Here is a 14,664-nt window from a genome sequence, read left to right on the forward strand (position 1 = left end):
ATTTGGCCTCCTGACTTCGGCCAATCCGACACTATAGAAGTACTGGAAAACTCTTTGGAATCATGCTCTCTGATTTTTTGCTGCTCCCTCTCCGATGTTCTCCCTTTGGCTCGAACTACACCCTCACTATCTACGAACTGGGTAGCTCGATCTGCCAAGAACACTGATGCTCAATGTATCTCTCTCCATCCCTTCGAGCTGCTCTTATAATCTCCCGTTGAGTCTTCAACGGCCATGATTAAATCTCCATCAACAACTATGATCAATTAGGCTTCATCAATAGAAGTCTCTAGAACAATCTTGAACATCTTTAATTAATTAACTTTAATTAACCAACTTTCCTAAAGACTTAGGAAACAATTAAATTATTGGCTAATTAATTTAATTAAGGTGTTTCGGAGCCATATCTCGCGAAACTATTTCTATGTATTGAAGATTTTGTGTTCCTTAGCCTTGTAGCACCATTTGAAACTAGAACACATGTTTGATGCTACCACAAATCCATAAACTAACAATAATCAACAGTAGGAGCTTCCTCAAATCCACAATAGTTGGACTAACTATCCAATAACCAAATTATCCATAAACCGATGATATTATTGCCCAAACAACTAGATCCCACTACACAATCAAGCTGAGCTAAATCATGTAATAACGAATTTACTCTATTTGCCTAAACAAAACCTGGACTACTCCTTAAGCTCATTGGTCTGAAAGTCTAATCACAGCGAACTAGAAGAGCTGGACCTTAACTAACCAGGGGCAGTGTTAGGACAGTATAAAGGAAGGGGGAAGAATATGGAAATGGAGGAAAAAGAGATAGGAGTAGCAAAGGCACCAGCATAAGGATGAAAACATGAGGACCAGTATTGAGAATCAGTCACTCGAGGCAATTGCTGCAAGGGAAGGAGGCACAAGTGCAGGTTTGTGTGAGCGGACTGGTATTGTGATTGAACCACCCGAGGCATTCGTTGCAAAGGAGGGATTCAAGTGGGCGACATCACAAAGGTAGCAGGGGAACCTGCATCATTAGAGGTTAGTTCAAGAATCTACCTAACCACTTTCTATGCTTACTAACAATAATCAACAGTAGGAGCTTCCTCAAATCCACAATAGTTGGACTAACTATCCAATAACCAAATTATCCATAAACCGATGATATTATTGCCCAAACAACTAGATCCCACTACAAAATCAAGTTGAGCTAAGTCATGTAACAACGAATTTACTCTATTTGCCTAAACAAAACCTGGACTACTCCTTAAGCTCATTGGTCTGAAGGTCTAATCACAGCGAACTAGAAGAGCTGGACCTTAACTAACCAGGGGCAGTGTTAGGACAGTATAAAGGAAGGGGGAAGAATATGGAAATGGAGGAAAAAGAGATAGGAGTAGCAAAGGCACCAGCATAAGGATGAAAACATGAGGACCAGTATTGAGAATCAGTCACTTGAGGCAATTGCTGCAAGGGAAGGAGGCACAAGTGCAGGTTTGTGTGAGCGGACTGGTATTGTGATTGAACCACCCGAGGCATTCGTTGCAAAGGAGGGATTCGAGTGGGCGACATCACAAAGGTAGCAGGGGAACCTGCATCATTAGAGGTTAGTTCAAGAATCTACCTAACCACTTTCTATGCTTACTATCCTGTGCCTAATTAATGTGTCACCCTTCAAATGAGCAGTGATATGGTGACATTCACTGTCTGCACTCATGTAATGCTTAAATGTTTAAGTGTAATCAAATAGGTAGTGCCCTGTTTGAAACTGGGGGCCGCATGGCTTGAGATATCCGAGGTGGGGTAGTAGTAATACATGTTATGCACAGAGCAGTTAGGAGAATACTATGTATGACTGTTTATCCTTAACCTTCAAAAGGGCAAAACCCTGCAATTATGCCTTTCCTACACGTAGACTCGCAGTAAAACCTGCTTGGCTATCATTACTACTCAAGAAATGAATTCCCTGCATGGAGACTAGCAGTAATACCACTGTTGGACAGTCATTACTATTTAGAAAACAAAAACAACTTGCAGCCTTGTCAGTTGACCAAATTATTCCCATCTAGTCTAGTGAAAAACACTTGGGCAATCCCTATGCCTCACACTATTGTTGTAATAGTAAATTCCATATTACCATGGATGCAATCAGGGTTTAACTTCTCTGGGATAACTAATTAACTAAGGGTGGAGATCCCATCTCTGGAGCCCCTCATTGGTTAATGGGTGGAAGCCTCTAGTTGCCCCAGGCTAGTTCTTTGCTCAGACTTAGCACACACTGGAATCCCAAAAATTGGGTGGAGTTGCTGAGCAACCTCAGGGTGGAGGTAAAATCCCTGGAATCCCTAAAATAAGCAAGGGTGGGGATTTTCATCTCTGGAACCCCTCATTGACTGAGAGGTGGAGAAGTATTTCCTATGGAATCCCTGGATAGGACATTGGGACAGGTTCCTTGATGCAGGGTGGAGGTGGTGAAGGACCTCTGGACTCCCTGGACAGGACATTGGCATGGGTTCCTAGGTGCAAGATAGAGGTGGGAGAGGACCTTTGGACTCCTTGGACAGGACATTAGGACAGGTTCCTAAAAGCAAGGTGGAGTTGGGGCAAGAACCTCTAGAATCCCTAGTCTGGACATTGGGACAGGTGGCACAAGCTAGGGGGTGGCAGCTGCACTGTTGACAACTGCCAATGGTTGGGAGGAAAATTGTAAACACTATCCCAATGCCCATTGTGAGGTATTCTATTAATATGATACCCAAAATCATCTAGACAGTCCACCACATATCAGGTACTTCCTAAATTGTATGGCATTTTGTAGCCACTTGCAGTCATAGACTTCGGTGTACAATTGAGCACTGTGGCAGACCTTATAGTCATAGACAATGCTGAACAGTTAAGCACAGTGGCTACCCCATTGATCTTAGGGAGCAGTAAACCTGAGGCAAGGTTTTAGACCTCCTTAAGACTGGGTCACCGAACACTACAATCTGTCACTTAAAATTGGCCTTTATGAAAGCAAGATAGAGCATCTCCTAATGCCTCCATTACAACTTGAGGAAAAAAACAGCCAGTGTTGTGCCCTGAGGACTTTTGGAGTAATGTTACTTATTATATGCATAAATTGGGTATGCAGGATTCTGTGGCTTGTGCAGGCTCTGTTAGCATATGCATATGATAATTCAGTCCTTGGCATCTCCTTGTACCAGCTCTGTTGCTATCGCATTTCCTAGAACTTATTTGTGTTTTCCCTCTCTAATGACTGTGAAGCTGTGGATTTTCTCATACATGAGTACACAGCACGAATAGAAGTTCATATTGAACTAGTTGAGGTAACTTTGCTGGAAATTTCCTCACCACCTACCAGAGAAACTCATGACCGTATATTGTTTCGGTGGTTTCTAATTGCAATGCTAAAACCTGTGCATGACTGTCTGAGAATTGATCATGTATATTTGGTAATCGTTAGATGTTACACCAACCTGGTTGAGCATACACTTCCATAAAGGAGAAAATATTGCCATCACTCATCGTGTTGACTCAGGTAAAAAGACCCAATGAGACAAGGAAAATTTGACACCACGCAGATGCTTAGGTGCATTTGGTTTCCTATTCACTGATAAATTCATAGACCAGGAAAATATGACCAACCCTATTAAGCAATGAGAACCTTTTGAACCCAACACTGCTACAATGCACAAAGAAACCTGAGGAGATGATTTATATCTACTTGTCGTCGGCCACCTTGACCAATACAAAGAGAAATACAGACTATTGTGGTAAAATAACTCTTGGCCAATCTCCATCCAAACCCAAACCACCCTTTCTAGCCATAACTATAACCAAGCTATGTTTGCAACCAGTGTGCACTGTGAAAAAAGGAGCATAGGAGCAAAGGAGCATCCCTATAAACCGATGATAGGTAAACTTGTTACCCTTGTGCATTCATGATTGGCTGCCAATATATAATCCTATCTGGACCTGATGAAGGTGAAAAAGGATATCAACACCAGATGTGATGCCATTCAAGGTTGGGCATGGTGTTGCTATAGGGAATGAGATATTGTTGCCAAATGTGTGGCCTGGTTTCATTACTAAACTGAGTGCCTTGCTACAACAGCAAAGGAAGTAACCTGCCCAATAACTGTCAAACAGTTATTCCACCCAAACCTCAAGGTGTTCATGTTAATGCACTGAAGGTTAATCTTGGCAAAAGACAGCTGACTCCTGAGGTTACTTCAAGTTCATAGAAACCATCCTGAGTTCCAGGAGGACCTTTAATTGGTTCTTCAACGGTTGTTGTAGCCAAGTAATGTGCAGTTTCATCCTTGGGTGTGGGTGGATGCCTTGTTTCATCAGTTATGGACACTGTTGTTCTTCTTGGGGCAATGGCTAGTAATGACTAGTAAGACTGTAAGCCTCTGTATCTGAGATGTAATGTATTTGAAATTAAAATTAGCCAGCTACAGCCTGAACTATAGTTTGGCACACTATTAAGTCAGAGATGATCAACCCTTAAAAAAAAGAACAGAGGTGTGTCACAAGCTAGTTGCTATCTATCACTAAATATTGGTTCCCTGTTTTCCTCATTCTTGAGTAGGGACCCGAAAACTTTTCCCTAAGAGGTTGATGCAGCAAAAAGAAATAAAAGAGCATGATCCACGATGAAAAAATGCAAAAGATTGGCCAGAATATAATAAAGTGCACGATTTCGAAACGTCGTGTGGTACGGCCGGCGGCGTTTTGGTTGCTACAGGCCGAGTTTCGAGGGCCAAAAAGCAAAAAATTATTTTTTTGGCCTTTTTCAGCTAGCTCAAGGAGTGGAAAAAGGGCATGGACCCCATCTAACACCCAAACACACTAATAAAACAATTTTTATGTGGTTGTTAGCTAAATTTAATAAAAAAAATTACAAATGGAATTTTTTAGAAGATGAAAAGAATATAATTCTCTAGAAACCCTATAAGCCTCTTCTTTTCTTTAAAAAGGCACTTCATTCACTCATTTCTCACACATTGTTTTGCAAGAAGAGCTTCCTATAGCAGCAGCAAGGAGTTTATTTGTGTTTTGGAGCGTGGGCAGCAAGAGGAAGGGCGTGGGCAGCAAGAGGAAGAGCATGGGCAGCAGCTAGTTGGGTGAGTTTTTCATTTCCTAATTTTGCAACATTCATGGCTTCTCAAAGTTGTGTTTCAAGTGCCCCTAAATTGGGTGAGTTTTTCATTTTGTATTATTGTAATTTTGCAGCATTCATGGCTTCTCAAAGTTGTGTTTCAAGTGCCCCTAAATCCACTCAAGCAACCAAGCAACAAGAATATTATCCTCTATGGAAGTATGTTACCAAAGTGAAGCAGATGGGTTCCGGTGGTACATGGGAATGGAAGTGCAATTTATGCAAAAATTAAAAGACCTTCAAGGGCTCTTACACAAGAGTGAAGGCTCATATTTTGCATGAAGAGATAAAGGGTGGTGTTGTGTGTGCACATACTAAAAATGCAGAGATGAGGACTAAATTCAAGAAAGAGAACGATGATGCTCAAAGGTTGAAGAATCAAAGAAGTAAAATCGGCACGAGCACTACCAATCCTTGCATGTCTGATAGCATTGAGCCAAGGATTGTTCAAGAAGCAAGAAAGATGAGGGCACTAGAAGTAGAAGCAGAGTTATCAAAGCCATCAACTCCAATTCAAGACAGCAAATTGTTCAAAATGCTTGATAGTCAAGCGAGTGAAGAAGCTGACTCAAGAGTGGCAAGGGCCATATTTTCTTGTGGCATCCCCTTTAATGTGGTTTGATCCCCATAGTGGCAGGATTTGGTGAGAGCGATTAACAAAGCTCCTTAAGGTTAAGGGCCCAAACCGCGAAAAAGTCATAACAGTTTTGCTGAAGAAAAAGAGCCAACTTCTTGATGATGTTCTAAAACCAATTCGTAACTCATGGGGTAGTACAGGGCTTTCCATTATCTCAGATGGTTGGACTGATACAAGATGTAGGCCTTTGATTAATGTCATTGCATCATCACCAAAAGGAGCCATGTTCATCAAAGCAGAAGATTGTTCGGTGAGATAAAGGATAGTAAGTTCATTGCTGATATTTTAATTTCTGCTATTGAACAAGTAGGGCCAAAAAATGTGGTGCAAGTTATCACAGATAATGCACTTGTTTGCAAAGTTGTAGGCTTGATTGTTGAGAGTAGATACAATCACATATTTTGGACTCCTTGCATTGTCCACAATTTGAATCTGATTTTAGAAGAGATTGAGGCAAAAACGGAATGGATTAAGGAGGTCACACGGCAGGCTAGGGAGATTATAAAATTCATCACCAACCACCACCGATCTCAAGCAATATATTGAGAATTCTCCAAATTGGAGTTGTTGAGACAAGGTATGCCTCAAACTTCATCATGTTGCGTCACCTTGTTGAAGTTAAAAATGCACTAATGAGTATGGTGTTGAGTCCAACTTGCGCTGAGTGGAGACAAGCAGATTCAGAGAAGGGAAGTATGGTGAGGAGGGTGTTGGTTGATGAAGATTGGTGGAGCAAGATTGATTTCTTGCTCAAGTTCACATCACCTGCATTTGATCTTCTCCGAGATGCAGACACAAAGAAACCTTTCCTAGGAGAGGTTTATGATGGCATGGATACCATGGTTGAAAAAATTGTGGAAATTATTACATAGGAGACTCCCACTCTTCTTTTGTGGATTTTGATTTTGCTGAACAAGTGAGGTCCATCATTGTTACCAGGTGGAATAGCTTCAACACTCCATTGCACACTTTGGCACATGCTTTGAATCCAAAATTTTATGATGAAGAATTCATTGTTGAAAGCAATGGGAAGAGGAAGGCTCCACATAAGGACAAGGAGGTGGCCAATGGAGTGAAGAAAGCCTTTCAGAGGATGTTTCCAACTTCTTTACAAACTGATGTAAGGCAAGAATTTCCCTGTTTTGCTGCTGGATTAGAGGATTTTGCAAACATATCAGCTTTGGATGAGAGGAGGACCATGGACCCAGTTAAGTGGTGGACTTGTCATGGGGCAAGTGGTGTTCATTTGCAAAGTCTTGCCACTCGTATTCTATCACAAGTGGCAAGCTCTTCATCAGCAGAACGGAATTGGAGCACCTACAGTCTCATTCATAGTGTGAAGCACAACAGGTTGGGATTGCAGAAGGCAAAGGACCTTGTACATGTGCATTCAAACCTACGCCTTGTGTCTCATAGGGGTGAATAATATACAAGTGGACCTTGTAAAGATTGGGATGTGGATGTAGAATGTCTAGATTTAGAGCTCTCTCTTTCTACTCTTGATATTTGTGTTAGTGGTGATGCAAGTGCAACTGGAAGTACTAGTAGAGTTCCCTCTTTCGTTAAAAAAGCATCTTGTTCTATCTTTGTTGATAATGAGGAGGAGGTTTATTAGTAATGATATGTTAATGTAGCCATGATTGTCTTTAGTTCATGTTTTATTTCAGTTTTAGCACATATAGCCTCACATATAAAGGTTGATTTTGGGGTCTTGGATGTAGAGCCTAATCTATAAAGGCTAATTTTGGATATTTGCATCATGTGATCATTTGTTGGAGTTAATATAAATTTGGATTTCCCTCTAAAATGTCATTTATATGTCTCATTCTTTCTTTTCTTGCAAAATAATGTATTATAATTTATTTAATATCGACTATTTATAATATATATATGACGTTTCAGTTGTGTTTCCATTTTCCAGATGTCGTGTTTCAGGCCATCCCCGTTTTGGAAACTTCTAGACGTTTCGACATTTTGTGCAACTTAGGTTTTCCCTCTTGTGAGATTTTTGCCCTGGCTTGGAGCCTATATCTTTATCTTCTTGTCTCTTGTGATCTTCATGTTTTTGAACTTTTAGTTATTGCTTGATCAAAGAGCATAACATAAAACTTTAATAAAGAAGCCAACAAATTCACAAGTAATTATCAAGTAAAAGAAATCAGCCCTAATCTACAAGCTTGTTGATTTCTCAACACATCCAGCATTGATGATGACTTTCTCCTCTCCTTCCAAACCCTGAAATGTTGTGCATTGAACCAAGACAGTGTTTAGAGAGATTATGTACCCCAAAAACAGCAAGACACCCCCAGGTTGGCATTGTAACTTCTTGATCGATGTTGCCTTGTTGAGTTGATTTGATGAGGATGATGGCTTGAACCCCCCTAGAGGGAATGGTGCACTTTCATAGATGATGACATCATGCCCTAGTCTTGTGATGCCCTCCTCATGTGGCTTGGAGTGATGATGTGGGCTTGGTTGATAATGATGTGTTGATGTGGATGGTTTTTCTTGTTGACAAGAAGATGGCATTTTCAGTAAGGAGCACTCTTTAACCCATCCATGGCATTGACGGAGATGTTCACTTTTGGAGGATGATGACATCCTTGGAAGCCTTTTCACTCACATGTGAGGTCAAAAAGAGGCTAATTCTTATGAATTATCATTGAAATAACTATCTTTTAGGTCCACTTGTGACCTACTTAACTTGTAATCACATATTTTATTATTTTTAAGGCTTTTAGCTAAGCTAAGGCTAAATCGATTTGGTTGCCCTCAAATAAGTAGAGGCAAATCACTCTAGCCTTGGACCAGTGTAGCACATTCATTCATGATTTAGAGAGCATGCACCAGTAACCAATTTCACAATGCAACACTGATGTAGCAAATTGTCTTGAGGAGGATATTGTGATTGGAGGGAATTTTCTCTTGGATGATGAAATGATTCTATGGTGATTTTGTGCAATTTTATTTTGAGTATCTTTTTCCATTTTGCAATTGTTGTAGAATTAGGGTTTCATTGAAATTTTCATCTTAATGTATTGAATCTTTTATGGCTCTAACATCTCTCTTTACAAAATTATCACCAAATTTCCATCAAGGAACCTTAGTATAGCTTCCTTGCTCTTAAATCTCCAATTGATTGAAAGTCGCTAGAGTTTGATGAAGAAAAACCTCTTTGAAGCATTTTCTCTGTCATACCTCATTCCAATCAGTGTTCTTCCATAGACTTCACCCTTTGACTCCAATAGCCCAAGATTAAGAAAAGGAACAATTCCATTTAGTGTGTCAATCCTTTGAATTGAAAACCCTAAATTTATTTTGTGTTTTCTAGGATAAGTTAGGGTTAGGTTACGAAAAAATATGCATTTATTAGCAAAAACTACCTTGGACCTCATAGAGCTAGGGTCAGGTTTTGCATGTACTAATTTGAAAAGAAAAAATATCAATTTTAATGCATTTTTCAGCCACCATTTTAGAGCAGACGTCTAGGGTTTCGTACTTATTTCATGCATTTTCAGCCATTGAAAAATTGGTACAACCTATTTCCTGGTTTACTCATTTAATAGCCCTTGTCTATTTATTATTTATCATCATTTCTAGGCTATTTTTTTATTGTTGTCATAAATTTTGCATGTTGTAAATTTTTCTTAAAAAGCCTAATTTATAACAGCAACTAATAATTTAATGGTAACATGTATTTGTGATCCATTTGAGCCTCTCCAGGACTATTCAGTATTCAGGCCCTCTAGATCTAGCCACAGGTTCGTTGAACTTGTTACCTTGAATTATCTCTCACCTCACCCTAAGCCCTACTTCAGTGAATATCATCTTTGGGTCTATTATTTAGTAGAACCCCTGGAGTCTATCTAACCTGAGATTTCTTAGGTTGTTTAATCTTCGAAATCTGTTGGGGAAGCCTCCCTTGTGGGGATAATATCCATCCACAGAACAGAGAGGGAATGATTACTAAAGTGACAGTGATGGTTGATCGCATTGTTGCCCTTAATCTAGAGTGTTGAATGAAGCTTTGCACTACGGCGCTAGATTTTGTGCTAACAGCGCTCTACCTCTAATTTCAATAGCCTCGTACTTTTGCTTCAGATAACAACCATCCTCACCACAAATATTTGTACTACAATTAACATGCTTGATCTTAAATTTTGAAGAGTACTTAACTGAGTTTGGGAATTATGCCTCCAATTTTGTTACCAAGTGTACCTTATTCTACTACAACTGTTGTCGAGGCATCTTCCTGGGTGTCTTCCTATAACAATTTTGTTTGGTTCTTGTAATTCAATTTTGTTTATCGTCCCTTCCTCCTAATCAATAATCCTACAATTTTTTCAAATGTGGGAACTTCATTCCAAGAAGATACATGGAATGAAATTACAAGATTCTAATATACATCGTGGAAACTATAGTACATAATGGTTATATCTTCCTAATCTTTAATTTATGTATTAATCAATAACAACTCATTCTTCAATTCCTGCAATTTTCGGAAATGATCTATAACATAATCAAATGTCACTATCTTCCAACTTAATTTATTTCAAAGAAACAAAATTTAGAAATTTGTGCCACAATTCCAAGACCAATAATACCAGTCAAACCTGGTCACGTTACAGCTAGTCAACTGCTGGTCAAAGCCTCCAATTTCAGAGAGGTCAACGACGGTCAAAGCCTCCAAATAGCAGAGAAGTCAACACTGGTCAAAGGGCCAAAATTTGGTGAGGTCAAACAGTCTGTGGTCAACTGCGTTCAAAGTGCCCAGAATTGTGGTCAACTGCAGTCAAAGTGCCCAGAATTTTGGTCAAACAGTCTGATTCTTCTGTGGTCAAATATTCAAGTCAAATCTGCCTTCTTCAATGGTCAAACTCATCCAAAATGTAGTCATACAGCAGCCCAAAACTTCAGTCAAACAGACACGTCAATGATGGTCAACGAACAGCTCTAATACTTTTGTCAAACTTCAGAAAATCTCCTCCTTAAGCTCACACATGTGAACAGAAGAACAGAAGATGACAACTGATCCGAATTGTCCAACTGGTGGAGATCGAATTTGTATTTATAGTGGTCAAAATGAGTAGGTTTTGACCGAGGGTCACACCCGTTCACAAGGTGGGGCCGACTTGTCTTTTGGGACCTACATGAAGGCCAGAAATCATAATTCTTATTTTCATTTAGTTCAATTTTCTTTGGGCAATTTAGGAGGCCTATTTGGCATGCGGGAATACCGCCTGATGCTACACAAACATCAACAATCCCGACATCTTTACTTCTCATCTCCGCTGGATACTTCCATCTGAGTCCCAGTTCCTATGCATCACTTTTGTCGATGCCAAATGAACCTGACTTTCATCTGTCATTTGAGAAGCTGCTCTCCAGTGCTACCCCCACTACACCAGATCCACCTCATCTTACCTCAAAACTAGATCTTGTCCCATGAACAAGTGGTATGACAATGAATGTGAAAGCCTCCACAATCAACTATGGCACACATTCCTTCACACTCATGCTTCTTACCCCCATCATAAGGCTTCTTACTATCATCTTCTCCACCATAAGTAGCGCTTCTTCACTTCCCAAAGAAGACGTGAGTTGTGTGCTTCCCTTCTCCACACCCCTAGAAACTTTTAGCATACCTTTCCTCATCTCATTCCTCTTCCTCCAAACCCAAATCCCAAGTTCACCCATACCTCCTCCCTTTAGGATGTTCCCAAGCAGCCCCTAATCCTAAGTTACTTCTCACCCTCCCTTTCTTGCAACCTATCCTTATATACAGAGATATCCAAGAGGTCTTTTGGATGATGAACACTAAAAAAGCAGCAAATGAGGAAGGGTTCCAAGTAGAGCTCTTCAAGTAGGGTCTTCACACTATCAACAACAACCTAGACAATGTGAAAATTCCAAATTGGAATCCTATTGCAGCAACTGATATTATTTCACCTAATCGTTAATTAATTTAACAATTTATCTGCTCCGGCAAATATCGAAAGAAAAACACTGCAACCTTCACAAATAAAATTCTGTGAAAAAATAATGCGTTGGAAACTAAGAAATGCTAGCACACACACATAAAATATGGCACAATTATTTTTGGACAAAAGTCCCCGGAAAAACCCAACTTGGGAAAACCAGTGCAGCAACTAAGGGTTTTATTATTAAGTAGCAGTGAGAAATTTTGAGTACAACTACATGCCAAAATATGACAATCCTACAGAGAAAAATACTGGCAAAAATCTAGTGAGGAATTTTCCTCACCCCACAGGCAATCTCCCCGGCACAACTTGCCTTCAGAAACTCGGCCCTCTGACCCTCTATGTCAGCCTCTACGCAACCTGTTGGACGTCAAGCCTCTGATTGGTCTTTGATGAAGTCGTTTTGCCTTCTGTTGGCTGGAAAGATGCTTCTCCAACACTCTGGGACTCCTTCCTAACCTCTGGAACTGAAGACGTCTCTCCTTCTCAACAAATCAATCTTGCCTCCAGAAGTTGTTGCGTTGCCCCTGCGTCAGCTTCTCTGTGGCTCTTCTGCCTCACTGTAAATTCACTCACTAGATCTGGAATACTTCCTCCAACCTCACTCTCTCTGCCCCTCTCACACTGTTTCGATCTCTAGCTCTCTCTAGCAACTGACTGCGGCTACTCAGGAAATCAAACTGCTCAAGTGTATTCTCCATCACCACATCAACCTCCTCTTATAATCCTCTGTTGGAGCACCAACGGCCAAGATTAAAACTTAATCAATGGCTAAGATCATTTCTGGATCGATCTGTGTGAGTTTTTAGATGATTCTCGCCTTATCTCAATTAATACTGATTAATTAACCATATTCCCTAAGTTTAGACATGGGAAATATTTAAAAAACGATTAATAATCTAATTGAGACACTTCTAGGCGGAATTTCCAGAAACGATTTCTAGGTTTTGAAGATCTCATGTATTCTAGCCTCTCCACCAAATTTCGTGGTTAGAAAGAACACATCCGATGCTACAAAAACTAACAGACAACTTGTTCAACCAAGTGGTATGTATCTATTTTCCACAACCTTGATCACCTCACATTATTCAACCAATCCACAATCAAGCTTTACTATTGATCCCAACAACTATAGGACGATCATGGTTGGCCACACCTTTTCCAAAATTTATGCTACAATCCTCCATATAAAGTTCTCTAGGGAGCTTAAGAAAAGGAAACTTAAAGCTAGAGGAAAGGTTGGATTTGACCTAAGTACTAGACTATTGATCAGATCCTTACACTCAGAGCCATCATTGTGGAGACACGCCATAGCTCTTCAAAATTGTGTTATTGTTTTATTGACTTTTGAAAAGCTTTTGATCTCATCCTAGGGGATGCTTTGTTCTAGAGACTAAGAGACATTGGCAATCCACCTTTCAACCCCTCAACTACCCAAAGTCCAAAGACTCCAAAAGGCGGAATTTTTCCAAGTCATGAATTTTTGTCGATGCACAAAAAGCCAGGAGTACCGCAAATACAGTTCGAAGGAAGTCAGTACCATACAAAGTTTCCCGACAGAGACTACCTTAAAATTAAAAGGGAATTACCTAAGTATGATGGTAAGAACCATAAAGGTGCCATTTTATGGGTAAATAAAATGGACGTCATTTTCGGAGCAAACCTGCCAATAGGTGAACAAGAGAAGGTCATGACTACCTGCTAAAAAGGTTACGTGACGAAAAAGAAGACGATGTTTACAAGAAATTCGTTTACCTCAAACAAAAAGGATCGATAAGAGAATACACCCATGAGTGGGAAGTATTAGCTCTAAGACAAAGGGGATTCTCAGACGAAGATCTACTAAAAATGTATCAATGTGACCTTAAGAAACATATTCGAGAAGAACTAAAACTATATAAACCCCAAACCATTGAAGAAGCTAGACATGCAGCAACAATTATTGAGAGAAAACATAAGCTCAGAATGTCATCATTCAGGGAAGACAAAGACCAACAACAACATTCGGGAAAAAAAGAAACTAACAAATGTAGGTATTGTGGAGACAAATGGACATTAGGATACAGATGCCTTAACAAGAAATTGTATACTTATGAAGTCGAGAAGGAATCAGACACTTCAAGTAATGAGCCAAAGAAAGAAAGAAAGAAAAAAAGATGAAAAAGAAAAATAATTGTCGCAAATGTGGAGAAAATTGGACGTCGGGCCATAAATGTGAAGACGCATCCATGCGCTACTATAAAATAGTAAATGGGAAGCAAATTGAAGTACAAGAACATGATGAAGGAATCATTGTCACACACAGTGAAGATTCAAATTCTAAGGAACCGCCATTAGCTGCAATCTCATGTGACTAGAAAAACCTTGATGAAAATAGTAACTCATCCGGAGATCAAGAACAACAAGCAACTGCAAAATATGTTCCACCACATCTTCGAAAGGAGAGCCAAATTCCAATAAGGAACATTAAACTTACTACACTGTCAACAAACATGAGGAAGAGACTATGCCCTAAAACCCTAAGGCTCAAAGGAATCATAAAAGATAGAAATGTCAATATGCTTATAGATTTTGGTAGTACTCACAATTGCATAAACATTGATCTTGCTAAACAACTTGGTCTTTGTATATGCCCAATCAAGGACATGACCATGTTTATCGCTACAGGAAAGAAAATCAAGGAAATAGGAGAATGTCAAATAGTTTCAATCCAAATACAAGAACTGGAGCTACAAACAGATCTATTTGCCCTACCACTCGAAGAAATGGATGTAGTTCTAGGTGTAGAATGGTTAATACAACTAGGGATCTATACTACAAATCTTGAAGAACAATTCATAGAGTTTAACTGGCAAGGACGACATTATAAATTATATGTTGTTAAC

At 39.7% G+C, this 14,664-nt stretch overlaps 1 protein-coding gene across 1 annotated transcript in view; it reads right to left on the bottom strand.

The window, feature by feature from the left end:
* LOC149155753 (uncharacterized protein At4g37920-like) overlaps positions 1 to 14,664 on the bottom strand; it is a 147,598-nt gene that overhangs the window by 15,455 nt on the left and 117,479 nt on the right. The gene's annotated exons all lie outside the window — the stretch shown is intronic.

The sequence above is a fragment of the Pinus tabuliformis genome, chromosome 9 (genome assembly GCF_031772625.1).
Source record: "Pinus tabuliformis cultivar Carrire ecotype Pingquan chromosome 9, CPIR1, whole genome shotgun sequence".
Lineage (NCBI taxonomy): Eukaryota > Viridiplantae > Streptophyta > Pinopsida > Pinales > Pinaceae > Pinus > Pinus tabuliformis.